Source organism: Heterodontus francisci, unplaced genomic scaffold (genome assembly GCF_036365525.1).
Source record: "Heterodontus francisci isolate sHetFra1 unplaced genomic scaffold, sHetFra1.hap1 HAP1_SCAFFOLD_250, whole genome shotgun sequence".
NCBI lineage: Eukaryota > Metazoa > Chordata > Chondrichthyes > Heterodontiformes > Heterodontidae > Heterodontus > Heterodontus francisci.
Window position 1 is genome coordinate 124,125 of NW_027142149.1, and position 9,548 is coordinate 133,672.

The window sequence follows — 9,548 nt, forward strand, 5'->3', positions numbered from 1 at the left end:
ACTCTCTGACAATCTCTGACACTCTCAAACACACTCTATCACTCTCTGACACTCACAGACACTGTCAGTCACTCTCAGACACTCTCTATCACTCTCTGACACTCTCAGACACTCTCTGTCACTCTCTGACACTCTCTATCACTCTCTATCACTCTCTGACACTCTCAGACACTCTCTATCTTTCTCTGACACTCTCTGACACGCTCTGACACTCTCTATCTATCTCTGACACTTTCAGACACTCTCTTTCACTCTCTGTCACTCTCTGACATTCTCTGACACACTCTGAGACTCTCGATCACTCTCTGACACTCTCTATCACTCTCTGTCACTCTCTATCACTCTCTGACACTCTCTGACACTCTCTATCACTCTATACGCTCTCTGACACTCTCTATCACGCTTTGACGCTCTCTGACACTCTATCACTCTCTATCTCTCTCTGACACTCTCAGACACTCTCTATCACTCTCAGACACTCTCTATCACTCTCTTACACTCTCTGTCACTCTCAGGCACTCTCAGACAATCTCTATCAATCTCTGACAATTTCTGACACTCTCAGACACTCTCCATCACTCTCTATCGCTCTCTATCACGCTCTGACACTCTCTGACACTCTCTATCTATCTCTGACACTCTCTGACACTCTCTATCTATCTCTGACACTCTCAGACACTCTCTATCACTCTCTGACCATCTCAGACACTCTCTATCACTTTCTGACACTCTCTGACACTCTCTGACACACTCTATCTCTCTATGACACTCTCTGACACTACTATCACTCTGTGACGCTCTCTGACACTCTCTATCACTCTCTGACACTCTCTGACACTCTCTGACATTTTCTATCACTCTCTATCACTCTCTGACACTCTCTGACACTCTCTGACACTCTCTATCACTCTATGACACACTCTGACACACTCTGACACTCTCTGACACTCTCAGACACTCTCTATCACTTTCTATCACTCTCTATCACTCTCTATCACTCTCTGACACTCTCTGACAATCTCTGACACTCTCAAACACTCTCTATCACTCACTGACATTCACTGACACTCTCAGTCACTCTCAGACACTCTCTATCGCTCTCTGACACTCTCAGACACTCTCTGTCACTCTCAGACACTCTCTATCACTCTCTGTCACTCTCTATCTCTCTCTGACACTCTCAGGCACTCTCTATCACTCTCTGACACTCTCTGACACGCTCTGACACTCTCTATTTCTCTGACACTTTCAGACACTCTCTATCACTCTCTGTCACTCTCTGACATTCTCTGACACACTCTGACACTCTCTATCACTCTCTGACAGTCTCAGACACTCTCAGACACGCTCTATCACTCTCTGACACTCTCTATCACTCTCTGTCACTCTCTGACACTCTCTGACACTCTCTGTCACTCTTTGACGATCTCTGACACTCTCTTTCACTCTTTGACGCTCTCTGACACTCTCTATCACACTCCATCGCTCTCTGACACTCTCTGACACTCTCTGACACTCTCTACCAATCTGAGACACTCTCTATCACTCTCCGACAGTCTCTGACACTCTCTGACACTCTCTGTCACTCTCAGACACTCTCAGACACTCTCTATCAATCTCTGTCAAACTCTGACACACTATGACACTCTATATCACTCTCTGACTGTCTCAGACACTCTCTATCACTCTCTGACGCTCTCAGACACTCTCTATCACTCTCGATCACTCTCTGACACTCTCTATCACTCTCTGTCACTTTATATCACTCTCGGACACTCTCTGACACTCTCTATCACTCTATGACGCTCTCAGACACTCTCTATCACTCTCTGACACTCTCTGACACTTTCTATCACTCTATATCACTCTCTGACACTCTCTGACACTCTCTGACACTCTCTATCACTCTGTGACACACTCTGACACACTCTGACACTCTCTGACACTCTCAGAAACTCTCTATCACTCTCTATCACTCTCTATCACTCTCTGACATTCTCTGACAATCTCTGACACTCTCAGACACTCTCTATCACTCTCTGACACTCTCTGACACTCTCTATCACTCTCTATCGCTCTCTGACACTCTGTGACACTCTCTATCACTCTCAGACACACTCTATCACTCTCTGTCACTCTCAGAAACTCTCAGACAATATCTATCAATCTCTGACACTTTCTGACACTCTCAGAAACTCTCCATCACTCTCTATCAATCTCGATCGCTCTCTATCACTCTCTGACAATCTCTGACACTCTCTGACACTCTCTATCTATCTCTGACACTCTCAGACACTCTCTATCACTCTCTGTCACTCTCTGACATTCTCTGACACACTCTGACACTCTATATCACTCTGTGACACACTCTGACACACTCTGACACTCTCTGACACTCTCAGCCACTTTCGATCACTCTCTATCACTCTCTGACACTCTCTGACACTATCAAACACTCTCTATCACTCTCTGACACTCTCAGACACTCTCTGTCACTCGCAGACAATCTCTATCACTCTCTATCACTCTCTGACACTCTCAGACACTCTCTATCTTTCTCTGACACTCTCTGACACACTCTGACACTCTCTATCTATCTCTGACACTTTCAGACACTCTCTATCACTCTCTGTCACTCTCTGACATTCTCTGTCACACGATGACACTCTCGATCACTCTCTGACACTCTCTATCACTCTCTGTCACTCTCTGACACTCTCTATCACTCTATGACGCTCTCTGACACTCTCTATCACTCTTTGACGCTCTCTGACACTCTCTATCACTCTCTATCGCTCTCTGACACTCTCTGACACTCTCTATCACTCTCAGACACTCTCTATCACTCTCTGACACTCTCTGTCACTCTCAGACACTCTCAGACAATCTCTATCAATCTCTGACACTTTCTGACACTCTCTGTCACTCTCAGACAATCTCTATCGCTCTCTGACACTCTCTGACACTCTCTATCACTCTCAGACACTCTCTATCACTCTCTGACACTCTCTGTCACTCTCAGACACTCTCAGACAATCTCCATCAATCTCTGACACTTTCTGACACTCTTTGTCACTCTCAGACACTCTCTATCACTCTCTGACACTCTCAGACACTCTCTGTCACTCTCAGACAATCTCTATCACTCTCTATCACTCTCTGACACTCTCAGACACTCTCTATCTTTCTCTGACACTCTCTGACACACTCTGAAACTCTCTATCTATCTCTGACACTTTCAGACACTCTCTATCACTCTCTGTCACTCTCTGACATTCTCTGACACACACTGACACTCTCGATCACTCTCTGACACTCTCTATCACTCTCTGTCACTCTCCGACACTCTCTATCACTCTATGACGCTCTCTGACACTCTTTGACGCACTCTGACACTCTCTATCACTCTCTATCGCTCTCTGACACTCTCTGACACTCTCAATCACTCTCAGACACTCTCTATCACTCTCTGACACTCTGTCACTCTCAGACACTCTCAGACAATCTCTATCAATCTCTGACACTTTCTGACACTCTCCATCACTCTCATTCACTCTCTATCGCTCGCCAAAACTCTCTGACACTCTCGGACACTCTCTGACACTCTCTATCTATCTCTGACACTCTCAGACACTCTCTATCACTCTCTGTCACTCTCTGACATTCTCTGACACACTCTGACACTCTATATCACACTCTGACCCTCTCAGACACTCTCTATCACTCTCTATTACGCTCTGACACTCTCTGACACTCTCTGACACTCTCTATCACTCTCTGTCACTCTCTGACACTCTCAGACACTCTATATCACTGTCTGACACTCTCTGACACTCTCTATCTAGATCTGACACTGTCAGACACTCTCTGTCACTCTCTGACAGTCTCAAACACTCGCTTTCGCTCTCAGACACTCTCTATCACTCTCTGTCACTCTCTGACACTCTCTGACACTCTCTGACACTCTCTATTACTCTCTATCACTCTCTGACACTCTTTGACACTCTCTGACACTCTCTATCACTCTCTGACACTCTCTGACACTCTCAGACACTCTCTGACGCTCTCTGACACTCTCTGACACTCTCTATCACTCTCTGACACACTTTGACAATCTCTGACACTCGCAAGCACTCTGAGACACTCTCTATCACTCTCTGATCCTCACTGACACTCTCAGACACTCTCTGTCACTGTCACTCTCAGACACTCTCAGACACTCTCTATCACTCTCTGACACTCTCTGTCACTCTCTGATATTCTCTATCACTCCCTATCAATCTCTATCTCTCTCTATCACTCTCAGACACTCTCTGACGCTCTCTGACACTCTCTGACACTCTCTATCACTCTCTGACACACTGTGACAATCTCTGACACTCGCAAACACTCTGAGACACTCTCTATCACTCTCTGATCCTCACTGACACTCTCAGACACTCTCTGTCACTGTCACTCTCAGACACTCTCAGACACTCTCTATCACTCTCTGACACTCTCTGTCACTCTCTGATATTCTCTATCACTCTCTATCACTCTCTATCTCTCTCCATCACTCTCTGACACACTCTGACAGTCTCTGACACTCTCAGACACTCTCTATCACTCTCTATCACTCTCTGACAATCTCTGACAATCTCAAACACTCTCAGACGCTCTCTATCATGCTCCTTCATTCTCCAGCACTTCTGATACACTCTAACACACTCTGACGCTCTCTGACGCTCTCAGACAGTCTCATATACTCTCTGACACTCTTTGTCACTCTCTGATATTCTCTATCACTCTCTATCAATCTCTATCTCTCTCTATCACTCTCAGACACTCTCTGACAATCTCTAACACTCTCAGACACTCTCTGTCACTCTCTATCACTCTCTGACACTCTCTATCACTCTCTGTCACTCTCTATCACTCTCTGACACTCTCTACCACTCTCTATCATTATCTGACACTCTCTGACGCAATCTGACACTCTCTGACACTCACTGACACTCTCTATCACTCTGTGACACACTCTGACAATCTCTATCACTCTCTGACACTCACTGACACTCTCAGACACACTCTTTCACTCTCAGATACTCTCAGACGTTCTCTACCACTCTCTGACACTCTCTATCACTCTCTGTCACTCTCTGTCACTCTCAGACACTCTCTGACACTCTCTATCACTCTCTATCACTCTCTGACACCCTCTGACACTCTCTGACACTCTCTGTCACTCTCAGACTCTCTCTGTCACTCTCTGACACTCTCTATCACTCTCTGACACTCTCTGACACTCTCTGACACTCTCTGACACTCTCAGACACTCTATCTCTCTCTATCAATCTCTGACACTCTCTATAACTCTCAGACACTCTCTATCACTCTCTGACACTCTCTATCGCTCTCTGACACTCGATATCACTCTCTATCACTCTCTGACACTCTCTGACACTCTCTATCACTCTCTGTCACTCTCTGACACTCTCTGACACTCTCTATCACTCTCTATCACTCTCTGACACTCTCTGACAATCTCTGACACTCTCAAACACTCTCTATCACTCACTGACATTCACTGACACTCTCAGTCACTCTCAGACACTCTCTATCGCTCTCTGACACTCTCAGACACTCTCTGTCACTCTCAGACACTCTCTATCACTCTCTGTCACTCTCTATCTCTCTCTGACACTCTCAGGCACTCTCTATCACTCTCTGACACTCTCTGACACGCTCTGACACTCTCTATTTCTCTGACACTTTCAGACACTCTCTATCACTCTCTGTCACTCTCTGACATTCTCTGACACACTCTGACACTCTCTATCACTCTCTGACAGTCTCAGACACTCTCAGACACGCTCTATCACTCTCTGACACTCTCTATCACTCTCTGTCACTCTCTGACACTCTCTGACACTCTCTGTCACTCTTTGACGATCTCTGACACTCTCTTTCACTCTTTGACGCTCTCTGACACTCTCTATCACACTCCATCGCTCTCTGACACTCTCTGACACTCTCTGACACTCTCTACCAATCTGAGACACTCTCTATCACTCTCCGACAGTCTCTGACACTCTCTGACACTCTCTGTCACTCTCAGACACTCTCAGACACTCTCTATCAATCTCTGTCAAACTCTGACACACTATGACACTCTATATCACTCTCTGACTGTCTCAGACACTCTCTATCACTCTCTGACGCTCTCAGACACTCTCTATCACTCTCGATCACTCTCTGACACTCTCTATCACTCTCTGTCACTTTATATCACTCTCGGACACTCTCTGACACTCTCTATCACTCTATGACGCTCTCAGACACTCTCTATCACTCTCTGACACTCTCTGACACTTTCTATCACTCTATATCACTCTCTGACACTCTCTGACACTCTCTGACACTCTCTATCACTCTGTGACACACTCTGACACACTCTGACACTCTCTGACACTCTCAGAAACTCTCTATCACTCTCTATCACTCTCTATCACTCTCTGACATTCTCTGACAATCTCTGACACTCTCAGACACTCTCTATCACTCTCTGACACTCTCTGACACTCTCTATCACTCTCTATCGCTCTCTGACACTCTGTGACACTCTCTATCACTCTCAGACACACTCTATCACTCTCTGTCACTCTCAGAAACTCTCAGACAATATCTATCAATCTCTGACACTTTCTGACACTCTCAGAAACTCTCCATCACTCTCTATCAATCTCGATCGCTCTCTATCACTCTCTGACAATCTCTGACACTCTCTGACACTCTCTATCTATCTCTGACACTCTCAGACACTCTCTATCACTCTCTGTCACTCTCTGACATTCTCTGACACACTCTGACACTCTATATCACTCTGTGACACACTCTGACACACTCTGACACTCTCTGACACTCTCAGCCACTTTCGATCACTCTCTATCACTCTCTGACACTCTCTGACACTATCAAACACTCTCTATCACTCTCTGACACTCTCAGACACTCTCTGTCACTCGCAGACAATCTCTATCACTCTCTATCACTCTCTGACACTCTCAGACACTCTCTATCTTTCTCTGACACTCTCTGACACACTCTGACACTCTCTATCTATCTCTGACACTTTCAGACACTCTCTATCACTCTCTGTCACTCTCTGACATTCTCTGTCACACGATGACACTCTCGATCACTCTCTGACACTCTCTATCACTCTCTGTCACTCTCTGACACTCTCTATCACTCTATGACGCTCTCTGACACTCTCTATCACTCTTTGACGCTCTCTGACACTCTCTATCACTCTCTATCGCTCTCTGACACTCTCTGACACTCTCTATCACTCTCAGACACTCTCTATCACTCTCTGACACTCTCTGTCACTCTCAGACACTCTCAGACAATCTCTATCAATCTCTGACACTTTCTGACACTCTCTGTCACTCTCAGACAATCTCTATCGCTCTCTGACACTCTCTGACACTCTCTATCACTCTCAGACACTCTCTATCACTCTCTGACACTCTCTGTCACTCTCAGACACTCTCAGACAATCTCCATCAATCTCTGACACTTTCTGACACTCTTTGTCACTCTCAGACACTCTCTATCACTCTCTGACACTCTCAGACACTCTCTGTCACTCTCAGACAATCTCTATCACTCTCTATCACTCTCTGACACTCTCAGACACTCTCTATCTTTCTCTGACACTCTCTGACACACTCTGAAACTCTCTATCTATCTCTGACACTTTCAGACACTCTCTATCACTCTCTGTCACTCTCTGACATTCTCTGACACACACTGACACTCTCGATCACTCTCTGACACTCTCTATCACTCTCTGTCACTCTCCGACACTCTCTATCACTCTATGACGCTCTCTGACACTCTTTGACGCACTCTGACACTCTCTATCACTCTCTATCGCTCTCTGACACTCTCTGACACTCTCAATCACTCTCAGACACTCTCTATCACTCTCTGACACTCTGTCACTCTCAGACACTCTCAGACAATCTCTATCAATCTCTGACACTTTCTGACACTCTCCATCACTCTCATTCACTCTCTATCGCTCGCCAAAACTCTCTGACACTCTCGGACACTCTCTGACACTCTCTATCTATCTCTGACACTCTCAGACACTCTCTATCACTCTCTGTCACTCTCTGACATTCTCTGACACACTCTGACACTCTATATCACACTCTGACCCTCTCAGACACTCTCTATCACTCTCTATTACGCTCTGACACTCTCTGACACTCTCTGACACTCTCTATCACTCTCTGTCACTCTCTGACACTCTCAGACACTCTATATCACTGTCTGACACTCTCTGACACTCTCTATCTAGATCTGACACTGTCAGACACTCTCTGTCACTCTCTGACAGTCTCAAACACTCGCTTTCGCTCTCAGACACTCTCTATCACTCTCTGTCACTCTCTGACACTCTCTGACACTCTCTGACACTCTCTATTACTCTCTATCACTCTCTGACACTCTTTGACACTCTCTGACACTCTCTATCACTCTCTGACACTCTCTGACACTCTCAGACACTCTCTGACGCTCTCTGACACTCTCTGACACTCTCTATCACTCTCTGACACACTTTGACAATCTCTGACACTCGCAAGCACTCTGAGACACTCTCTATCACTCTCTGATCCTCACTGACACTCTCAGACACTCTCTGTCACTGTCACTCTCAGACACTCTCAGACACTCTCTATCACTCTCTGACACTCTCTGTCACTCTCTGATATTCTCTATCACTCCCTATCAATCTCTATCTCTCTCTATCACTCTCAGACACTCTCTGACGCTCTCTGACACTCTCTGACACTCTCTATCACTCTCTGACACACTGTGACAATCTCTGACACTCGCAAACACTCTGAGACACTCTCTATCACTCTCTGATCCTCACTGACACTCTCAGACACTCTCTGTCACTGTCACTCTCAGACACTCTCAGACACTCTCTATCACTCTCTGACACTCTCTGTCACTCTCTGATATTCTCTATCACTCTCTATCACTCTCTATCTCTCTCCATCACTCTCTGACACACTCTGACAGTCTCTGACACTCTCAGACACTCTCTATCACTCTCTATCACTCTCTGACAATCTCTGACAATCTCAAACACTCTCAGACGCTCTCTATCATGCTCCTTCATTCTCCAGCACTTCTGATACACTCTAACACACTCTGACGCTCTCTGACGCTCTCAGACAGTCTCATATACTCTCTGACACTCTCTGTCACTCTCTGATATTCTCTATCACTCTCTATCAATCTCTATCTCTCTCTATCACTCTCAGACACTCTCTGACAATCTCTAACACTCTCAGACACTCTCTGTCACTCTCTATCACTCTCTGACACTCTCTATCACTCTCTGTCACTCTCTATCACTCTCTGACACTCTCTACCACTCTCTATCATTATCTGACACTCTCTGACGCACTCTGACACTCTCTGACACTCACTGACACTCTCTATCACTCTGTGACACACTCTGACAATCTCTATCACTCTCTGAC